The sequence below is a fragment of the Schistocerca cancellata genome, unplaced genomic scaffold, assembly GCF_023864275.1.
Source record: "Schistocerca cancellata isolate TAMUIC-IGC-003103 unplaced genomic scaffold, iqSchCanc2.1 HiC_scaffold_1100, whole genome shotgun sequence".
Lineage (NCBI taxonomy): Eukaryota > Metazoa > Arthropoda > Insecta > Orthoptera > Acrididae > Schistocerca > Schistocerca cancellata.
Window position 1 is genome coordinate 5,561,759 of NW_026047099.1, and position 21,732 is coordinate 5,583,490.

The 21,732-nt window shown below is 53.3% G+C and overlaps 15 non-coding genes and 1 pseudogene across 15 annotated transcripts; all 16 read right to left on the minus strand.

The window, feature by feature from the left end:
* Positions 1-296: 296 nt before the first annotated feature.
* LOC126155548 (5S ribosomal RNA) lies at positions 297-415 on the minus strand. The gene has a single exon (XR_007533002.1). It is a non-coding gene; the product is annotated as a 5S ribosomal RNA (ribosomal RNA).
* Positions 416-7,537: 7,122 nt separating this feature from the next.
* LOC126155423 (5S ribosomal RNA) lies at positions 7,538-7,657 on the minus strand (annotated as a pseudogene).
* Positions 7,658-8,504: 847 nt separating this feature from the next.
* Positions 8,505-8,623, minus strand: LOC126155454 (5S ribosomal RNA). The gene has a single exon (XR_007532915.1). It is a non-coding gene; the product is annotated as a 5S ribosomal RNA (ribosomal RNA).
* An 847-nt stretch (positions 8,624-9,470) lies between these two features.
* On the minus strand, positions 9,471-9,589 carry LOC126155549 (5S ribosomal RNA). The gene has a single exon (XR_007533003.1). It is a non-coding gene; the product is annotated as a 5S ribosomal RNA (ribosomal RNA).
* A 1,057-nt stretch (positions 9,590-10,646) lies between these two features.
* Positions 10,647-10,765, minus strand: LOC126155551 (5S ribosomal RNA). Its single transcript, XR_007533005.1, has one exon. It is a non-coding gene; the product is annotated as a 5S ribosomal RNA (ribosomal RNA).
* Positions 10,766-11,613: 848 nt separating this feature from the next.
* Positions 11,614-11,732, minus strand: LOC126155552 (5S ribosomal RNA). Its single transcript, XR_007533006.1, has one exon. It is a non-coding gene; the product is annotated as a 5S ribosomal RNA (ribosomal RNA).
* Positions 11,733-12,580: 848 nt separating this feature from the next.
* Positions 12,581-12,699, minus strand: LOC126155466 (5S ribosomal RNA). Its single transcript, XR_007532926.1, has one exon. It is a non-coding gene; the product is annotated as a 5S ribosomal RNA (ribosomal RNA).
* Positions 12,700-13,546: 847 nt separating this feature from the next.
* On the minus strand, positions 13,547-13,665 carry LOC126155553 (5S ribosomal RNA). The gene has a single exon (XR_007533007.1). It is a non-coding gene; the product is annotated as a 5S ribosomal RNA (ribosomal RNA).
* Positions 13,666-14,513: 848 nt separating this feature from the next.
* Positions 14,514-14,632, minus strand: LOC126154833 (5S ribosomal RNA). The gene has a single exon (XR_007532366.1). It is a non-coding gene; the product is annotated as a 5S ribosomal RNA (ribosomal RNA).
* An 840-nt stretch (positions 14,633-15,472) lies between these two features.
* LOC126155554 (5S ribosomal RNA) lies at positions 15,473-15,591 on the minus strand. The gene has a single exon (XR_007533008.1). It is a non-coding gene; the product is annotated as a 5S ribosomal RNA (ribosomal RNA).
* Positions 15,592-16,438: 847 nt separating this feature from the next.
* LOC126155555 (5S ribosomal RNA) lies at positions 16,439-16,557 on the minus strand. The gene has a single exon (XR_007533009.1). It is a non-coding gene; the product is annotated as a 5S ribosomal RNA (ribosomal RNA).
* Positions 16,558-17,404: 847 nt separating this feature from the next.
* Positions 17,405-17,523, minus strand: LOC126155556 (5S ribosomal RNA). Its single transcript, XR_007533010.1, has one exon. It is a non-coding gene; the product is annotated as a 5S ribosomal RNA (ribosomal RNA).
* An 841-nt stretch (positions 17,524-18,364) lies between these two features.
* Positions 18,365-18,483, minus strand: LOC126155557 (5S ribosomal RNA). Its single transcript, XR_007533011.1, has one exon. It is a non-coding gene; the product is annotated as a 5S ribosomal RNA (ribosomal RNA).
* Positions 18,484-19,315: 832 nt separating this feature from the next.
* Positions 19,316-19,434, minus strand: LOC126155860 (5S ribosomal RNA). Its single transcript, XR_007533294.1, has one exon. It is a non-coding gene; the product is annotated as a 5S ribosomal RNA (ribosomal RNA).
* An 842-nt stretch (positions 19,435-20,276) lies between these two features.
* Positions 20,277-20,395, minus strand: LOC126155558 (5S ribosomal RNA). Its single transcript, XR_007533012.1, has one exon. It is a non-coding gene; the product is annotated as a 5S ribosomal RNA (ribosomal RNA).
* An 832-nt stretch (positions 20,396-21,227) lies between these two features.
* Positions 21,228-21,346, minus strand: LOC126155861 (5S ribosomal RNA). Its single transcript, XR_007533295.1, has one exon. It is a non-coding gene; the product is annotated as a 5S ribosomal RNA (ribosomal RNA).
* Between the last annotated feature and the right edge of the window lie 386 nt (positions 21,347-21,732).

The following is a 21,732-nucleotide window of genomic DNA, read 5'->3' on the forward strand; positions in this document are numbered from 1 at the left end:
CGAGACGAGACGACTAAGGAATAAATTCGTGGTTACAAATCAAATTTGGAACTCTACACTCCTACACAACAATAGGCGGTGACGTATTTCAGAAATCACCTGCCGATTCGTACTGTTTTGTCGTTTTCAAAGTCTTCTTGGCAAACTTGGTTAGCACATTCTCCCTCAAACTGAGTTAATTACTGCATTTTCGTACCATTACAGTAGTTTAAAAGGCTTAAGGAAGCATCTTTGTCACAACAGAAAGTTAGTTTGAAAATTGGGCTGGCGACATAACAAAAAAAAAAAAGGAAGGGAGCCAACAGCACCCGGGTTTCCCAGGCGGTCACCCATCCAAGTACTAGCCGGGCCCGATGATGCTTAACTTCGGTGATCGGACGAGAACCGGTGTATTCATCATGGTATGGCCGTTGGCGCTCATCTAATGTAGGAGCACGGCAGAATTCGCGTTCGGCTTTTCTCCCAACACACAAAATGTTAGTTTTCGGCCGCATTTGACGAAAGCGCTTCCTTCCGCAACCGCCAGTTCCTCGAGGACGGCGCGGGGAGGCGCGCCCGGCGTCCCAGCAGAGCGACGGCCGAATTGGCGGGCGCACCGCCGCGTGTGTGAGACGCACTGCTGCTCGTTGCACCCCCTGTCATTCGCTGGGCGCGTGCAGCCTTCGACACTAGCGGAGGACGCATCTTGTCCCTGGTGTTCAGCGGAGGGCCTGTGCGGGGTGTGGCAGTGTCGTGCTGGAGGGCGCCACTGGTAGCGATGTGGGCTTCCTCGCCTCGCCTCGCCTCGCCTCACACCAGGTGTCTGCGTAGTTTGCAGTGCATTCGCACCATTCCTATCCCTGTCCCTGTCCCCGTCCCGACTTGTCCCGACTTTGCTCGACTGCCACTCGCTGCCGCTCGGGTCGTGGTCCATATGACAGCGCAAGCACGACAAACGTCTGCGGGACGAGACGAGACGAGACGAGACGAGACGAGACGACTAAGGAATAAATTCGTGGTTACAAATCAAATTTGGAACTCTACACTCCTACACAACAATAGGCGGTGACGTATTTCAGAAATCACCTGCCGATTCGTACTGTTTTGTCGTTTTCAAAGTCTTCTTGGCAAACTTGGTTAGCACATTCTCCCTCAAACTGAGTTAATTACTGCATTTTCGTACCATTACAGTAGTTTAAAAGGCTTAAGGAAGCATCTTTGTCACAACAGAAAGTTAGTTTGAAAATTGGGCTGGCGACATAACAAAAAAAAAAAAAGGAAGGGAGCCAACAGCACCTTTTTTTTTTTTTTTTTTTTTTTTTTTTTTTTTTTTTTTTTACGGGCCTCCCAACTCCCCTTATAGCCCGGCCTTATCGCTCTCCACAATACGCCTTCTTCGGCGAGCTTCTCAGCTATAAAACGATGCTGTTGGTAGTGCTGGTTGAAGAACGGAGAGGGGGCGTAATAGGTGCTCCTTCTCGCTGGTCGCAGATGGTATGCGCCGGATGGAGCGAGAAAGGGTCCTCGTCTGATGACGTAGGAACGGCACGTTCATCGAAGGGGAACGCAAAACTCAACAACGTTGAAAATAATGAGAAGTAAGTAAAGAAAACCAAACGGAAATGTTCTTCCATAAATCAGCGGTAAGAATTCTACCGACCAAATGTGGGGGAAAGAAAACGAAGAAGAATGAGTGCGCAACAAAAGAGCAATTCGCAAACCTGCGTCAAAAAATAAATAAGGCCCGGGAGGTCCCTCTAACAAAGTATGGAAAGCAAAGTAAAGTAACATATCCGCTTCTCGCCGTTACTTGTGGTGAAGAAAAAAAAAAAAAAAAAAAAAAAAAAAAAAAAAAAAAATGAAATGAAGAACGGAAAGGAGACGTATGCCCTAAATTGAACGGAAGTAGGAAAAGAAACAAACCGCCACATTTCTACAGGCGGTAAAGAACAACATAAAAATCAAAAGATGGTGTTCGATCGCAGCACCAAGACACGAAAACCATGCAGAAAGTAAACAACCAAAAAGGCAGGGCATTGCTTTCACACACAAGATTGGTAGCGAAACGACAAAGTCACACAAAAAATTGGAACACAAAGGATTAACAGAAACAAAACTTCCGACGTGACACTTGTAAGGGAGTCACGTAGCTCCGGAGATCGTAAAAACAAGAAACAAGAAACAAGAAACTGTCACAGTTCGTCATCATTATGATGGTCAAGGTGAGTCCAAATACAAAAAAAAAAAAAAAAAAAAAAAAAAAAAAAAAAAAAAAAAAAAAAAAAAAAAACGTGTCCAAAAATTTCTCTTCCAGTGTTCGTTCCCTTATATCACAGTCACAGGAATAGTTATATAATTATACACACATTGAGATAAGTCACTGTTAAGGAGGGGTCATGATCGAGTGGAATGCATGTGACAAAGCCACGTGCAGAAAGTTTGCGAACGTCGCGGAATAGGTTCTTCTGGCGCGTTCTTCATTGTGGAAAGTCCATAGACGGGTGAGAAAAGTCACAACATCGGTAATTTTGAGACTAAATATGGCATGAATAGTGTGTCCATATAACCAGATGGTGGCATTCCGCTTGGTGGACGGGTAAGGCTTCCACTGAGGCACTAGCGCGTCCGTCACAGTAACCTGCCTGACAGTCACTCTATTTAGGAGACGAATCATATCCCGCGCACAGTACCAGACGTCCCGGAACCTGGAGCAGTCGAAGCGATGCTCGATGTCGTCCGGGACTCCGCATGCCTCGCACTGGCTGGATCGGATGAGGTTTATTGAGTGGAGCTTGCAGTTGGTGGCAACAGTGCGGTTGACCACCCTGTACCACGTGGCCCTCACGTCAGCTGGTATGACGCGTGAACTGATGTTCGTCCACACGGCGCTCCAATCATATTGCGGCAGACGGAGCTCCCACTTATTGGGCGGTGGTCGTCCGCGGATGACATCCGCAATGTCGCCGACCGCATGGCCGCGTACGTCGTGGAGACTGACGTAGCTATGCGTAAGGTAGTAACGGCGCACGTGGGAGATAGAGAACGGGATGCTGGTGACGTAAACCGGGGCGGTGACAGAACGTGGCCGGTGCTGGTGAAAGAGAACCGCCGTGGGGCTGCCTAAACCTTTGCCAATTAAAACGTTGGTCCGTTTATAAAATAGTGCCTCACATTTAGCGTTAAAATCGACAAGTCCTAGACCACCTTCCGAAGGTTTCAGGGTGCATGTGGCCATGGCGACCTTAAAAACATCGCCTTTCCACAAAAACCAATAAAATGCATGCCTGATGGACCGTGCGATCTGCTTTGGTACCGGCAAGATCTGCGCCAGGTACCACGCCCTTGCCAGAATGGTTGTATTAATAAGCGCAACTTTGTCCGCCAGTGCCAAGTTGCGCGGCGCATGAACCTTTACCACGGCGCGCACTTTATATAGAGTGGACCGCCAATTGAGAGCTTGCATCTGTTGTAAGTTATCCGACAGTGTCACGCCGAGCACCTTAGACTGGCGTTTGACGCAGTACCAGTGCCGGTATTCAGTACGCATGCGCTCCGTCAACGGGAGGAGAACCGTCTTACGCGGATTGACTACGGCGCCTGTCGCCCGTTCGTATTGCTGCAGGACGCCATATAGGCGGTCGATGTCGTCTGCCCGTTCGATGAAGACGCCCAAGTCATCGGCATAGGCGCGACACACAAGCCGGTCGTCGCCCACGCGAATCCCTCTACAAGTGCGGCCAATGGTACGGAGGAGCGGGTCCAGGGCGATCGCAAACAGTGCCATAGATAGGGGGCAACCCTGTCGGACCGAGCGGCTAATGTGGATCTTGGCGCTGGCGATACCATTTACGATAACGCGCGACGTGGCACTACGTAATATATTACTTATCATGGCGGTGAACTTGGTCCCGAAACCCATGCGAGTCATCAATTTGCTAAGGTAAAAGTGACTGACACGATCGAACGCTGTTTTAAAATCGACTAACAAAATTCCGGCATAGCGAAGCCTGCTACTTCTCGCGTGGCCGATGCAATCCCTGTAAGCTAAAACAGCGTCAAAAATATTGCGATCCCGAATAGCACACGACTGCGAGTCATCTAAAACTTTTCCCAGAACTTGCTTAAGTCTATTGGCAATGCACCTGGCCATTATTTTGTAATCCGAATTGAGAAGTGTAATAGGGCGCACATTTTCTAAACTCGGCGTCGCAGTCGATTTTGGAATGAGAACGATACGTCCTTCTTCAAAGTCCTCCGGGATTGCCGCGCCGTTTCGGATGTCATTAGCTATTTCCGTTAAAAGTTCACTAAAAGAGTCTAAAAATGTTAGATAAAACTCCGCTGGGATGCCGTCTTTCCCGGGGGATTTCCCGGTCTGACTGCCTTTAACGGCATCCTCTATATCATCCGCGGTATAAACTGCATTAAGATTGAGTCTATCTCGTCGCGTTAAAAGATGCGGCACGTGACTTAAAAGATCATTGATTGCGGCGGCATCGACAGCAGTGTCGGTAAAAAGTGAAGTAAAATACTGATACAATTCCGCCTGAATCGCTTGGTGGTCCGTGGTTCCGATCCCGGCGGCGAGCGTCCACGTGTTGAGCCGTAACTTTGCGCGGCGGTACCTCTCCCTACGGAGGTGGTACGCAGAGACCGTCTCGCCGGGCACGGCGCCCACAGGCTGGCTCCGCCGCACCGTCCCCTCACATTTCTGCCGCAAATCCCGCAGCAACTTTGCTTTAAATTCGCGCAGGGTGGGCAACAGTTCCGGCTGCGCAGTAACGCGCTGCGCGAGCTCACGCAAACACTGGCGGTAGAAGTCAGCCGTAGCCCGGCGCCACCGTGCCGCCTCGCGACTAAAATCAATTAAAAATTTTCTGACCGCCGGTTTGGCCACCGTGGTCCACCAGTAAATAGCGGTGGAACCGACCGGTCGGCACCGCACAAGGTTGTGCCACATAGTTAAAAAACTCGTTTTAAAAGAGGGATCATTTAAAATTCTGCAGTTTAATTTCCACACAGATTTAAGTGACGAACGTGGGCACATGCCTAAATTTAACTGACAAATGTAACTACAATGGTCAGAAAAAATCACCGGTTGCACCTCTGCAGTGACAACGGCATGTGCAAGCTGTGGCGAGACGTAAATTCTGTCTAAACGACTATGTCCGGTAGCATAAAAATACGTAAATTCTGTACGGTGGGGGTTGAGAACCCGCCACGTGTCTCGCAGCTGTAAACCAGTAACCAACGTCTTCAATTCGTCACACCGGTTTGGCTGTGGTTCCTGATCGCGATCGTCAATTACACCATTAAAATCACCCCCGAGGATAAAATTATCTCTATTTTGATATAAAACCTGGCACAGTTCATGAGCATAAAAATTATTCCGCGCAGGTTTGTTGCCAGAGTGCGCGTAAACATTAACAAATGCGTAGCCATTAATTTCACAAACTATGACCCGCCCATTTGGTAAGCATTCTATATTTTGCACCTCAATGTCCGATCGGACTAAAATAACAGTGCCTGTGCTGTCATCCGCGATGATATTATCATACGCAGTGAACTCGTTAAAATCACGGATAAAAGATAATGCTTCAGCGGTCACCTCTTGTAAAAAAGCTACCTGACAACCACTGTCAGTTAAAAAATTATGCAGCGCGATCGCTTTGTGATGGCTACGCATTTTATTAACGTTGGCCGTGAGGACCGTGAACTGATTACCAGCAACCATAAAAGAAGAAAACAAAGAAAACACAGATAAAACAGTGAAAACACTCACAAGATAAAACGTTAAAATACAAATACGACTCAGCATGGGTTATCGTCGACCTGCTTAAAAGACGGAATGCCACACTTGAAGTAATTGGAAATTAATCATCAGGCGGCTCATCACCCCACGCCCCCGGTCGGGTAACAGGTGGGGACGCCCCCGCGACAGACATCGTGGACAAGTCGCTACGAGATTGCGCTACTACAGCGTCCTGTGTAACAGGGCGCACGCTCGTAACCGGAGGCGTATCTTTCACGGCAGGTTGTGGAACCGATTCACTGGGAGGGAGCGCGTCCGATTGGTGGATGACCGATTGCAGATGCCGGACCACTTCGGCCCTGTGCGCTTCCGAGCCCGCAGCCTGGCCGCCGCCAGCACCGCTGCCGTCCGCTCTCGCGCCTACAGCTGATCGGGTCACGTGAGCGGCCGCGCCGGGCCGAACCTCCGCGCTTCCGCGCTGCCCCCCCTTACGCCGCTGCCGTTTTGGCTTCCCTTGAGAGAGCGGCCTCCTAACAGGTGACGGACTACGCTCCCGTCTCGTGGACGACCGTCTAGAATCGGTCGAGGAACTTCTACTTCTGTCGCGCCTATCGTTGTCGGGGTCACTACGCGACCGAACCGACGCACCGACAGAAGAAGACGAGTCTTGTCTGTCGAGAGGGGGGGCAGTGTCCACGTGTGCACGGCTTGCCGTGACGACATGCGACACTTCCGTCACCTGAGCGGGCGGGACAAAAACTGCACGGTCCACGTTCTCTAAAGACACAGATTGATCTACCGCCACCACACTGTGACTGACCGTGGGGGTGGGTGTCGTTTCAGAGACCAGTTCTGGTAATGGTTCTACGGCCGCTAGGGCGGCAACGGCCGGGGCGGGTTCGGGTCCTGTGACGGGTGTTGTGGCACGCGCGTCTGTCTCTGTTAAGGCTACCGCGTTTAACATTACGGAACCACTATCAATCTGCATGGTCTCCGGAACAGTGGCAGGGGACGCGTCCATATCTGCCGGAATATCGACACGGCGAGCCGCCGGCGGGGGGGCGCCTAAGGCGACCGCCACCCAATTCATAGGTTCGCTACCATGTTCACCCAGAGGCAGTTGTAAAGGACCCTTACGCCGTGGACAATTTTGGCGAAAGTGATCCGGTCGATTACAGAAAGAACACGTTTGCGGCTGCCCACTGTACGTAACAAATGCACGGTGCCCAGACATGTAAACAAATGATGGCACATGCTTTCGCACAATCATTCGTACACTTCGCACTCCATTTTCACATTGTATGGGGTACGCGGCAGACCATTTTTCTTTAACAACGGAAAGCACGGTGCCGTAAGGGCCGAGACATCGCGAAATGGTATCGTTTTTTACTTCGAAAGGCAGATTAAACACCCTGACAGTTCGTATGCCAAAACCAGCGTTCGTCACTTTAACGTCACTCACGGTTTGATTATCGTGCTTAAACTGCCGCACACCATCATTTACGTTAACAACTGTATCACATAGTTCCGAACTACTTAACTTCAAAAACACTGAATTTAAAAAGGTGTCCAATTGAAGTCCGAAAATGTCACTAGCCGGGATTTTCAAATCGTTCAGGATCCAATGATGAATTTCGAAAGCGGTCGGACGAGGTACCGATCGGCTAAATTCGCACTGAATATTATTGTTCCTATCTTCACTGTCCATCATGGTCAGTACGTACCGTTAAAGAAGCAAAGCAAGCAAGTCGCCTCGCGAACACCACACGCTGCGGCGCGCAGAACGTAAACACCACGGGCCGGCGGAGCGCAGAGCACCGAGGTGTTGCCTGGCGGGCAGCCAGACAAGTACTAGCCGGGCCCGATGATGCTTAACTTCGGTGATCGGACGAGAACCGGTGTATTCATCATGGTATGGCCGTTGGCGCTCATCTAATGTAGCAGCACGGCAGAATTCGCGTTCGGCTTTTCTCCCAACACACAAAATGTTAGTTTTCGGCCGCATTTGACGAAAGCGCTTCCTTCCGCAACCGCCAGTTCCTCGAGGACGGCGCGGGGAGGCGCGCCCGGCGTCCCAGCAGAGCGACGGCCGAATTGGCGGGCGCACCGCCGCGTGTGTGAGACGCACTGCTGCTCGTTGCACCCCCTGTCATTCGCTGGGCGCGTGCAGCCTTCGACACTAGCGGAGGACGCATCTTGTCCCTGGTGTTCAGCGGAGGGCCTGTGCGGGGTGTGGCAGTGTCGTGCTGGAGGGCGCCACTGGTAGCGATGTGGGCTTCCTCGCCTCGCCTCGCCTCGCCTCACACCAGGTGTCTGCGTAGTTTGCAGTGCATTCGCACCATTCCTATCCCTGTCCCTGTCCCCGTCCCGACTTGTCCCGACTTTGCTCGACTGCCGCTCGCTGCCGCTCGGGTCGTGGTCCATATGACAGCGCAAGCACGACAAACGTCTGCGGGACGAGACGAGACGAGACGGGACGAGACGAGAGGACTAAGGAATAAATTCGTGGTTACAAATCAAATTTGGAACTCTACACTCCTACACAACAATAGGCGGTGACGTATTTCAGAAATCACCTGCCGATTCGTACTGTTTTGTCGTTTTCAAAGTCTTCTTGGCAAACTTGGTTAGCACATTCTCCCTCAAACTGAGTTAATTACTGCATTTTCGTACCATTACAGTAGTTTAAAAGGCTTAAGGAAGCATCTTTGTCACAACAGAAAGTTAGTTTGAAAATTGGGCTGGCGACATAACAAAAAAAAAAAAGGAAGGGAGCCAACAGCACCCGGGTTTCCCAGGCGGTCACCCATCCAAGTACTAGCCAGGCCCGATGATGCTTAACTTCGGTGATCGGACGAGAACCGGTGTATTCATCATGGTATGGCCGTTGGCGCTCATCTAATGTAGGAGCACGGCAGAATTCGCGTTCGGCTTTTCTCCCAACACACAAAATGTTAGTTTTCGGCCGCATTTGACGATAGCGCTTCCTTCCGCAACCGCCAGTTCCTCGAGGACGGCGCGGGGAGGCGCGCCCGGCGTCCCAGCAGAGCGACGGCCGAATTGGCGGGCGCACCGCCGCGTGTGTGAGACGCACTGCTGCTCGTTGCACCCCCTGTCATTCGCTGGGCGCGTGCAGCCTTCGACACTAGCGGAGGACGCATCTTGTCCCTGGTGTTCAGCGGAGGGCCTGTGCGGGGTGTGGCAGTGTCGTGCTGGAGGGCGCCACTGGTAGCGATGTGGGCTTCCTCGCCTCGCCTCGCCTCGCCTCACACCAGGTGTCTGCGTAGTTTGCAGTGCATTCGCACCAATCCTATCCCTGTCCCTGTCCCCGTCCCGACTTGTCCCGACTTTGCTCGACTGCCGCTCGCTGCCGCTCGGGTCGTGGTCCATATGACAGCGCAAGCACGACAAACGTCTGCGGGACGAGACGAGACGAGACGAGACGAGACGAGACGACTAAGGAATAAATTCGTGGTTACAAATCAAATTTGGAACTCTACACTCCTACACAACAATAGGCGGTAACGTATTTCAGAAATCACCTGCCGATTCGTACTGTTTTGTCGTTTTCAAAGTCTTCTTGGCAAACTTGGTTAGCACATTCTCCCTCAAACTGAGTTAATTACTGCATTTTCGTACCATTACAGTAGTTTAAAAGGCTTAAGGAAGCATCTTTGTCACAACAGAAAGTTAGTTTGAAAATTGGGCTGGCGACATAACAAAAAAAAAAAAGGAAGGGAGCCAACAGCACCCGGGTTTCCCAGGCGGTCACCCATCCAAGTACTAGCCGGGCCCGATGATGCTTAACTTCGGTGATCGGACGAGAACCGGTGTATTCATCATGGTATGGCCGTTGGCGCTCATCTAATGTAGGAGCACGGCAGAATTCGCGTTCGGCTTTTCTCCCAACACACAAAATGTTAGTTTTCGGCCGCATTTGACGAAAGCGCTTCCTTCCGCAACCGCCAGTTCCTCGAGGACGGCGCGGGGAGGCGCGCCCGGCGTCCCAGCAGAGCGACGGCCGAATTGGCGGGCGCACCGCCGCGTGTGTGAGACGCACTGCTGCTCGTTGCACCCCCTGTCATTCGCTGGGCGCGTGCAGCCTTCGACACTAGCGGAGGACGCATCTTGTCCCTGGTGTTCAGCGGAGGGCCTGTGCGGGGTGTGGCAGTGTCGTGCTGGAGGGCGCCACTGGTAGCGATGTGGGCTTCCTCGCCTCGCTCCGCCTCGCCTCACACCAGGTGTCTGCGTAGTTTGCAGTGCATTCGCACCATTCCTATCCCTGTCCCTGTCCCCGTCCCGACTTGTCCCGACTTTGCTCGACTGCCGCTCGCTGCCGCTCGGGTCGTGGTCCATATGACAGCGCAAGCACGACAAACGTCTGCGGGACGAGACGAGACGATACGAGACGACTAAGGAATAAATTCGTGGTTACAAATCAAATTTGGAACTCTACATTCCTACACAACAATAGGCGGTGACGTATTTCAGAAATCACCTGCCGATTCGTACTGTTTTGTCGTTTTCAAAGTCTTCTTGGCAAACTTGGTTAGCACATTCTCCCTCAAACTGAGTTAATTACTGCATTTTCGTACCATTACAGTAGTTTAAAAGGCTTAAGGAAGCATCTTTGTCACAACAGAAAGGTAGTTTGAAAATTGGGCTGGCGACATTACAAAAAAAAAAAAACAGGAAGGGAGCCAACAGCACCCGGGTTTCCCAGGCGGTCACCCATCCAAGTACTAGCCGGGCCCGATGATGCTTAACTTCGGTGATCGGACGAGAACTTTTTTTTTTTTTTTTTTTCTTTTTTTTTTGTTTTTTTTTTTAAAAGGCTTAAGGAAGCATCTTTGTCACAACAGAAAGTTAGTTTGAAAATTGGGCTGGCGACATAACAAAAAAAAAAAAGGAAGGGAGCCAACAGCACCCGGGTTTCCCAGGCGGTCACCCATCCAAGTACTAGCCGGGCCCGATGATGCTTAACTTCGGTGATCGGACGAGAACCGGTGTATTCATCATGGTATGGCCGTTGGCGCTCATCTAATGTAGGAGCACGGCAGAATTCGCGTTCGGCTTTTCTCCCAACACACAAAATGTTAGTTTTCGGCCGCATTTGACGAAAGCGCTTCCTTCCGCAACCGCCAGTTCCTCGAGGACGGCGCGGGGAGGCGCGCCCGGCGTCCCAGCAGAGCGACGGCCGAATTGGCGGGCGCACCGCCGCGTGTGTGAGACGCACTGCTGCTCGTTGCACCCCCTGTCATTCGCTGGGCGCGTGCAGCCTTCGACACTAGCGGAGGACGCATCTTGTCCCTGGTGTTCAGCGGAGGGCCTGTGCGGGGTGTGGCAGTGTCGTGCTGGAGGGCGCCACTGGTAGCGATGTGGGCTTCCTCGCCTCGCCTCGCCACGCCTCACACCAGGTGTCTGCGTAGTTTGCAGTGCATTCGCACCATTCCTATCCCTGTCCCTGTCCCCGTCCCGACTTGTCCCGACTTTGCTCGACTGCCACTCGCTGCCGCTCGGGTCGTGGTCCATATGACAGCGCAAGCACGACAAACGTCTGCGGGACGAGACGAGACGAGACGAGACGAGACGAGACGACTAAGGAATAAATTCGTGGTTACAAATCAAATTTGGAACTCTACACTCCTACACAACAATAGGCGGTGACGTATTTCAGAAATCACCTGCCGATTCGTACTGTTTTGTCGTTTTCAAAGTCTTCTTGGCAAACTTGGTTAGCACATTCTCCCTCAAACTGAGTTAATTACTGCATTTTCGTACCATTACAGTAGTTGAAAAGGCTTAAGGAAGCATCTTTGTCACAACAGAAAGTTAGTTTGAAAATTGGGCTGGCGACATAACAAAAAAAAAAAAAGGAAGGGAGCCAACAGCACCCGGGTTTCCCAGGCGGTCACCCATCCAAGTACTAGCCGGGCCCGATGATGCTTAACTTCGGTGATCGGACGAGAACCGGTGTATTCATCATGGTATGGCCGTTGGCGCTCATCTAATGTAGCAGCACGGCAGAATTCGCGTTCGGCTTTTCTCCCAACACACAAAATGTTAGTTTTCGGCCGCATTTGACGAAAGCGCTTCCTTCCGCAACCGCCAGTTCCTCGAGGACGGCGCGGGGAGGCGCGCCCGGCGTCCCAGCAGAGCGACGGCCGAATTGGCGGGCGCACCGCCGCGTGTGTGAGACGCACTGCTGCTCGTTGCACCCCCTGTCATTCGCTGGGCGCGTGCAGCCTTCGACACTAGCGGAGGACGCATCTTGTCCCTGGTGTTCAGCGGAGGGCCTGTGCGGGGTGTGGCAGTGTCGTGCTGGAGGGCGCCACTGGTAGCGATGTGGGCTTCCTCGCCTCGCCTCGCCTCGCCTCACACCAGGTGTCTGCGTAGTTTGCAGTGCATTCGCACCATTCCTATCCCTGTCCCTGTCCCCGTCCCGACTTGTCCCGACTTTGCTCGACTGCCGCTCGCTGCCGCTCGGGTCGTGGTCCATATGACAGCGCAAGCACGACAAACGTCTGCGGGACGAGACGAGACGAGACGAGACGAGACGAGACGACTAAGGAATAAATTCGTGGTTACAAATCAAATTTGGAACTCTACACTCCTACACAACAATAGGCGGTGACGTATTTCAGAAATCACCTGCCGATTCGTACTGTTTTGTCGTTTTCAAAGTCTTCTTGGCAAACTTGGTTAGCACATTCTCCCTCAAACTGAGTTAATTACTGCATTTTCGTACCATTACAGTAGTTTAAAAGGCTTAAGGAAGCATCTTTGTCACAACAGAAAGTTAGTTTGAAAATTGGGCTGGCGACATAACAAAAAAAAAAAAAGGAAGGGAGCCAACAGCACCCGGGTTTCCCAGGCGGTCACCCATCCAAGTACTAGCCAGGCCCGATGATGCTTAACTTCGGTGATCGGACGAGAACCGGTGTATTCATCATGGTATGGCCGTTGGCGCTCATCTAATGTAGGAGCACGGCAGAATTCGCGTTCGGCTTTTCTCCCAACACACAAAATGTTAGTTTTCGGCCGCATTTGACGATAGCGCTTCCTTCCGCAACCGCCAGTTCCTCGAGGACGGCGCGGGGAGGCGCGCCCGGCGTCCCAGCAGAGCGACGGCCGAATTGGCGGGCGCACCGCCGCGTGTGTGAGACGCACTGCTGCTCGTTGCACCCCCTGTCATTCGCTGGGCGCGTGCAGCCTTCGACACTATCGGAGGACGCATCTTGTCCCTGGTGTTCAGCGGAGGGCCTGTGCGGGGTGTGGCAGTGTCGTGCTGGAGGGCGCCACTGGTAGCGATGTGGGCTTCCTCGCCTCGCCTCGCCTCGCCTCACACCAGGTGTCTGCGTAGTTTGCAGTGCATTCGCACCATTCCTATCCCTGTCCCTGTCCCCGTCCCGACTTGTCCCGACTTTGCTCGACTGCCGCTCGCTGCCGCTCGGGTCGTGGTCCATATGACAGCGCAAGCACGACAAACTTCTGCGGGACGAGACGAGACGAGACGAGACGAGACGAGACGACTAAGGAATAAATTCGTGGTTACAAATCAAGTTTGGAACTCTACACTCCTACACAACAATAGGCGGTGACGTATTTCAGAAATCACCTGCCGATTCGTACTGTTTTGTCGTTTTCAAAGTCTTCTTGGCAAACTTGGTTAGCACATTCTCCCTCAAACTGAGTTAATTACTGCATTTTCGTACCATTACAGTAGTTTAAAAGGCTTAAGGAAGCATCTTTGTCACAACAGAAAGTTAGTTTGAAAATTGGGCTGGCGACATAACAAAAAAAAAAAAGGAAGGGAGCCAACAGCACCCGGGTTTCCCAGGCGGTCACCCATCCAAGTACTAGCCGGGCCCGATGATGCTTAACTTCGGTGATCGGACGAGAACCGGTGTATTCATCATGGTATGGCCGTTGGCGCTCATCTAATGTAGGAGCACGGCAGAATTCGCGTTCGGCTTTTCTCCCAACACACAAAATGTTAGTTTTCGGCCGCATTTGACGATAGCGCTTCCTTCCGCAACCGCCAGTTCCTCGAGGACGGCGCGGGGAGGCGCGCCCGGCGTCCCAGCAGAGCGACGGCCGAATTGGCGGGCGCACCGCCGCGTGTGTGAGACGCACTGCTGCTCGTTGCACCCCCTGTCATTCGCTGGGCGCGTGCAGCCTTCGACACTAGCGGAGGACGCATCTTGTCCCTGGTGTTCAGCGGTGGGCCTGTGCGGGGTGTGGCAGTGTCGTGCTGGAGGGCGCCACTGGTAGCGATGTGGGCTTCCTCGCCTCGCCTCGCCTCGCCTCACACCAGGTGTCTGCGTAGTTTGCAGTGCATTCGCACCATTCCTATCCCTGTCCCTGTCCCCGTCCCGACTTGTCCCGACTTTGCTCGACTGCCGCTCGCTGCCGCTCGGGTCGTGGTCCATATGACAGCGCAAGCACGACAAACGTCTGCGGGACGAGACGAGACGAGACGAGACGAGACGAGACGACTAAGGAATAAATTCGTGGTTACAAATCAAATTTGGAACTCTACACTCCTACACAACAATAGGCGGTGACGTATTTCAGAAATCACCTGCCGATTCGTACTGTTTTGTCGTTTTCAAAGTCTTCTTGGCAAACTTGGTTAGCACATTCTCCCTCAAACTGAGTTAATTACTGCATTTTCGTACCATTACAGTAGTTTAAAAGGCTTAAGGAGCATCTTTGTCACAACAGAAAGTTAGTTTGAAAATTGGGCTGGCGACATAACAAAAAAAAAAAAAAGGAAGGGAGCCAACAGCACCCGGGTTTCCCAGGCGGTCACCCATCCAAGTACTAGCCGGGCCCGATGATGCTTAACTTCGGTGATCGGACGAGAACCGGTGTATTCATCATGCTATGGCCGTTGGCGCTCATCTAATGTAGGAGCACGGCAGAATTCGCGTTCGGCTTTTCTCCCAACACACAAAATGTTAGTTTTCGGCCGCATTTGACGATAGCGCTTCCTTCCGCAACCGCCAGTTCCTCGAGGACGGCGCGGGGAGGCGCGCCCGGCGTCCCAGCAGAGCGACGGCCGAATTGGCGGGCGCACCGCCGCGTGTGTGAGACGCACTGCTGCTCGTTGCACCCCCTGTCATTCGCTGGGCGCGTGCAGCCTTCGACACTAGCGGAGGACGCATCTTGTCCCTGGTGTTCAGCGGAGGGCCTGTGGGGGTGTGGCAGTGTCGTGCTGGAGGGCGCCACTGGTAGCGATGTGGGCTTCCTCGCCTCGCCTCGCCTCACACCAGGTGTCTGCGTAGTTTGCAGTGCATTCGCACCATTCCTATCCCTGTCCCTGTCCCCGTCCCGACTTGTCCCGACTTTGCTCGACTGCCGCTCGCTGCCGCTCGGGTCGTGGTCCATATGACAGCGCAAGCACGACAAACGTCTGCGGGACGAGACGAGACGAGACGAGACGAGACGAGACGACTAAGGAATAAATTCGTGGTTACAAATCAAATTTGGAACTCTACACTCCTACACAACAACAGGCGGTGACGTATTTCAGAAATCACCTGCCGATTCGTACTGTTTTGTCGTTTTCAAAGTCTTCTTGGCAAACTTGGTTAGCACATTCTCCCTCAAACTGAGTTAATTACTGCATTTTCGTACCATTACAGTAGTTTAAAAGGCTTAAGGAAGCATCTTTGTCACAACAGAAAGTTAGTTTGAAAATTGGGCTGGCGACATAACAAAAAAAAAAAGGAAGGGAGCCAACAGCACCCGGGTTTCCCAGGCGGTCACCCATCCAAGTACTAGCCGGGCCCGATGATGCTTAACTTCGGTGATCGGACGAGAACCGGTGTATTCATCATGGTATGGCCGTTGGCGCTCACCTAATGTAGGAGCACGGCAGAATTCGCGTTCGGCTTTTCTCCCAACACACAAAATGTTAGTTTTCGGCCGCATTTGACGATAGCGCTTCCTACCGCAACCGCCAGTTCCTCGAGGACGGCGCGGGGAGGCGCGCCCGGCGTCCCAGCAGAGCGACGGCCGAATTGGCGGGCGCACCGCCGCGTGTGTGAGACGCACTGCTGCTCGTTGCACCCCCTGTCATTCGCTGGGCGCGTGCAGCCTTCGACACTAGCGGAGGACGCATCTTGTCCCTGGTGTTCAGCGGAGGGCCTGTGCGGGGTGTGGCAGTGTCGTGCTGGAGGGCGCCACTGGTACCGATGTGGGCTTCCTCGCCTCGCCACGCCTCGCCTCACACCAGGTGTCTGCGTAGTTTGCAGTGCATTCGCACCATTCCTATCCCTGTCCCTGTCCCCGTCCCGACTTGTCCCGACTTTGCTCGACTGCCGCTCGCTGCCGCTCGGGTCGTGGTCCATATGACAGCGCAAGCACGACAAACGTCTGCGGGACGAGACGAGACGAGACGAGACGAGACGAGACGACTAAGGAATAAATTCGTGGTTACAAATCAAATTTGGAACTCTACACTCCTACACAACAATAGGCGGTAACGTATTACAGAAATCACCTGCCGATTCGTACTGTTTTGTCGTTTTCAAAGTCTTCTTGGCAAACTTGGTTAGCACATTCTCCCTCAAACTGAGTTAATTACTGCATTTTCGTACCATTACAGTAGTTTAAAAGGCTTAAGGAAGCATCTTTGTCACAACAGAAAGTTAGTTTGAAAATTGGGCTGGCGACATAACAAAAAAAAAAAAGGAAGGGAGCCAACAGCACCCGGGTTTCCCAGGCGGTCACCCATCCAAGTACTAGCCGGGCCCGATGATGCTTAACTTCGGTGATCGGACGAGAACCGGTGTATTCATCATGGTATGGCCGTTGGCGCTCATCTAATGTAGGAGCACGGCAGAATTCGCGTTCGGCTTTTCTCCCAACACACAAAATGTTAGTTTTCGGCCGCATTTGACGATAGCGCTTCCTTCCGCAACCGCCAGTTCCTCGAGGACGGCGCGGGGAGGCGCGCCCGGCGTCCCAGCAGAGCGACGGCCGAATTGGCGGGCGCACCGCCGCGTGTGTGAGACGCACTGCTGCTCGTTGCACCCCCTGCCATTCGCTGGGCGCGTGCAGCCTTCGACACTAGCGGAGGACGCATCTTGTCCCTGGTGTTCAGCGGAGGGCCTGTGCGGGGTGTGGCAGTGTCGTGCTGGAGGGCGCCACTGGTAGCGATGTGGGCTTCCTCGCCTCGCCTCGCCTCGCCTCACACCAGGTGTCTGCGTAGTTTGCAGTGCATTCGCACCATTCCTATCCCTGTCCCTGTCCCCGTCCCGACTTGTCCCGACTTTGCTCGACTGCCGCTCGCTGCCGCTCGGGTCGTGGTCCATATGACAGCGCAAGCACGACAAACGTCTGCGGGACGAGACGAGACGAGACGAGACGAGACGAGACGACTAAGGAATAAATTCGTGGTTACAAATCAAATTTGGAACTCTACACTCCTACTCAACAATAGGCGGTGACGTATTTCAGAAATCACCTGCCGATTCGTACTGTTTTGTCGTTTTCAAAGTCTTCTTGGCAAACTTGGTTAGCACATTCTCCCTCAAACTGAGTTAATTACTGCATTTTCGTACCATTACAGTAGTTTAAAAGGCTTAAGGAAGCATCTTTGTCACAACAGAAAGTTAGTTTGAAAATTGGGCTGGCGACATAACAAAAAAAAAAAAGGAAGGGAGCCAACAGCACCCGGGTTTCCCAGGCGGTCACCCATCCAAGTACTAGCCGGGCCCGATGATGCTTAACTTCGGTGATCGGACGAGAACCGGTGTATTCATCATGGTATGGCCGTTGGCGCTCATCTAATGTAGGAGCACGGCAGAATTCGCGTTCGGCTTTTCTCCCAACACACAAAATGTTAGTTTTCGGCCGCATTTGACGATAGCGCTTCCTTCCGCAACCGCCAGTTCCTCGAGGACGGCGCGGGGAGGCGCGCCCGGCGTCCCAGCAGAGCGACGGCCGAATTGGCGGGCGCACCGCCGCGTGTGTGAGACGCACTGCTGCTCGTTGCACCCCCTGTCATTCGCTGGGCGCGTGCAGCCTTCGACACTAGCGGAGGACGCATCTTGTCCCTGGTGTTCAGCGGAGGGCCTGTGGGGGTGTGGCAGTGTCGTGCTGGAGGGCGCCACTGGTAGCGATGTGGGCTTCCTCGCCTCGCCTCGCCTCACACCAGGTGTCTGCGTAGTTTGCAGTGCATTCGCACCATTCCTATCCCTGTCCCTGTCCCCGTCCCGACTTGTCCCGACTTTGCTCGACTGCCGCTCGCTGCCGCTCGGGTCGTGGTCCATATGACAGCGCAAGCACGACGAACGTCTGCGGGACGAGACGAGACGAGACGAGACGAGACGAGACGACTAAGGAATAAATTCGTGGTTACAAATCAAATTTGGAACTCTACACTCCTACACAACAACAGGCGGTGACGTATTTCAGAAATCACCTGCCGATTCGTACTGTTTTGTCGTTTTCAAAGTCTTCTTGGCAAACTTGGTTAGCACATTCTCCCTCAAACTGAGTTAATTACTGCATTTTCGTACCATTACAGTAGTTTAAAAGGCTTAAGGAAGCATCTTTGTCACAACAGAAAGTTAGTTTGAAAATTGGGCTGGCGACATAACAAAAAAAAAAAAGGAAGGGAGCCAACAGCACCCGGGTTTCCCAGGCGGTCACCCATCCAAGTACTAGCCGGGCCCGATGATGCTTAACTTCGGTGATCGGACGAGAACCGGTGTATTCATCATGGTATGGCCGTTGGCGCTCACCTAATGTAGGAGCACGGCAGAATTCGCGTTCGGCTTTTCTCCCAACACACAAAATGTTAGTTTTCGGCCGCATTTGACGATAGCGCTTCCTACCGCAACCGCCAGTTCCTCGAGGACGGCGCGGGGAGGCGCGCCCGGCGTCCCAGCAGAGCGACGGCCGAATTGGCGGGCGCACCGCCGCGTGTGTGAGACGCACTGCTGCTCGTTGCACCCCCTGTCATTCGCTGGGCGCGTGCAGCCTTCGACACTAGCGGAGGACGCATCTTGTCCCTGGTGTTCAGCGGAGGGCCTGTGCGGGGTGTGGCAGTGTCGTGCTGGAGGGCGCCACTGGTACCGATGTGGGCTTCCTCGCCTCGCCTCGCCTCGCCTCACACCAGGTGTCTGCGTAGTTTGCAGTGCATTCGCACCATTCCTATCCCTGTCCCTGTCCCCGTCCCGACTTGTCCCGACTGCCGCTCGCTGCCGCTCGGGTCGTGGTCCATATGACAGCGCAAGCACGACAAACGTCTGCGGGACGAGACGAGACGAGACGAGAAGAGACGACTAAGGAATAAATTCGTGGTTACAAATCAAATTTGGAACTCTACACTCCTACACAACAATAGGCGGTGACGTATTTCAGAAATCACCTGCCGATTCGTACTGTTTTGTCGTTTTCAAAGTCTTCTTGGCAAACTTGGTTAGCACATTCTCCCTCAAACTGAGTTAATTACTGCATTTTCGTACCATTACAGTAGTTTAAAAGGCTTAAGGAAGCATCTTTGTCACAACAGAAAGTTAGTTTGAAAATTGGGCTGGCGACATAACAAAAAAAAAAAAGGAAGGGAGCCAACAGCACCCGGGTTTCTTAGGCGGTCACCCATCCAAGTACTATCCGGGCCCGATGATGCTTAACTTCGGTGATCGGACGAGAACCGGTGTATTCATCATGGTATGGCCGTTGGCGCTCATCTAATGTAGGAGCACGGCAGAATTCGCGTTCGGCTTTTCTCCCAACACACAAAATGTTAGTTTTCGGCCGCATTTGACGATAGCGCTTCCTTCCGCAACCGCCAGTTCCTCGAGGACGGCGCGGGGAGGCGCGCCCGGCGTCCCAGCAGAGCGACGGCCGAATTGGCGGGCGCACCGCCGCGTGTGTGAGACGCACTGCTGCTCGTTGCACCCCCTGTCATTCGCTGGGCGCGTGCAGCCTTCGACACTAGCGGAGGACGCATCTTGTCCCTGGTGTTCAGCGGAGGGCCTGTGGGGGTGTGGCAGTGTCGTGCTGGAGGGCGCCACTGGTAGCGATGTGGGCTTCCTCGCCTCGCCTCGCCTCACACCAGGTGTCTGCGTAGTTTGCAGTGCATTCGCACCATTCCTATCCCTGTCCCTGTCCCCGTCCCGACTTGTCCCGACTTTGCTCGACTGCCGCTCGCTGCCGCTCGGGTCGTGGTCCATATGACAGCGCAAGCACGACGAACGTCTGCGGGACGAGACGAGACGAGACGAGACGAGACGAGACGACTAAGGAATAAATTCGTGGTTACAAATCAAATTTGGAACTCTACACTCCTACACAACAACAGGCGGTGACGTATTTCAGAAATCACCTGCCGATTCGTACTGTTTTGTCGTTTTCAAAGTCTTCTTGGCAAACTTGGTTAGCACATTCTCCCTCAAACTGAGTTAATTACTGCATTTTCGTACCATTACAGTAGTTTAAAAGGCTTAAGGAAGCATCTTTGTCACAACAGAAAGTTAGTTTGAAAATTGGGCTGGCGACATAACAAAAAAAAAAAAAGGAAGGGAGCCAACAGCACCCGGGTTTCCCAGGCGGTCACCCATCCAAGTACTAGCCGGGCCCGATGATGCTTAACTTCGGTGATCGGACGAGAACCGGTGTATTCATCATGGTATGGCCGTTGGCGCTCACCTAATGTAGGAGCACGGCAGAATTCGCGTTCGGCTTTTCTCCCAACACACAAAATGTTAGTTTTCGGCCGCATTTGACGATAGCGCTTCCTACCGCAACCGCCAGTTCCTCGAGGACGGCGCGGGGAGGCGCGCCCGGCGTCCCAGCAGAGCGACGGCCGAATTGGCGGGCGCACCGCCGCGTGTGTGAGACGCACTGCTGCTCGTTGCACCCCCTGTCATTCGCTGGGCGCGTGCAGCCTTCGACACTAGCGGAGGACGCATCTTGTCCCTGGTGTTCAGCGGAGGGCCTGTGCGGGGTGTGGCAGTGTCGTGCTGGAGGGCGCCACTGGTACCGATGTGGGCTTCCTCGCCTCGCCTCGCCTCGCCTCACACCAGGTGTCTGCGTAGTTTGCAGTGCATTCGCACCATTCCTATCCCTGTCCCTGTCCCCGTCCCGACTTGTCCCGACTGCCGCTCGCTGCCGCTCGGGTCGTGGTCCATATGACAGCGCAAGCACGACAAACGTCTGCGGGACGAGACGAGACGAGACGAGAAGAGACGACTAAGGAATAAATTCGTGGTTACAAATCAAATTTGGAACTCTACACTCCTACACAACAATAGGCGGTGACGTATTTCAGAAATCACCTGCCGATTCGTACTGTTTTGTCGTTTTCAAAGTCTTCTTGGCAAACTTGGTTAGCACATTCTCCCTCAAACTGAGTTAATTACTGCATTTTCGTACCATTACAGTAGTTTAAAAGGCTTAAGGAAGCATCTTTGTCACAACAGAAAGTTAGTTTGAAAATTGGGCTGGCGACATAACAAAAAAAAAAAAGGAAGGGAGCCAACAGCACCCGGGTTTCTTAGGCGGTCACCCATCCAAGTACTATCCGGGCCCGATGATGCTTAACTTCGGTGATCGGACGAGAACCGGTGTATTCATCATGGTATGGCCGTTGGCGCTCATCTAATGTAGGAGCACGGCAGAATTCGCGTTCGGCTTTTCTCCCAACACACAAAATGTTAGTTTTCGGCCGCATTTGACGAAAGCGCTTCCTTCCGCAACCGCCAGTTCCTCGAGGACGGCGCGGGGAGGCGCGCCCGGCGTCCCAGCAGAGCGACGGCCGAATTGGCGGGCGCACCGCCGCGTGTGTGAGACGCACTGCTGCTCGTTGCACCCCCTGTCATTCGCTGGGCGCGTGCAGCCTTCGACACTAGCGGAGGACGCATCTTGTCCCTGGTGTTCAGCGGAGGGCCTGTGCGGGGTGTGGCAGTGTCGTGCTGGAGGGCGCCACTGGTAGCGATGTGGGCTTCCTCGCCTCGCCTCGCCTCACACCAGGTGTCTGC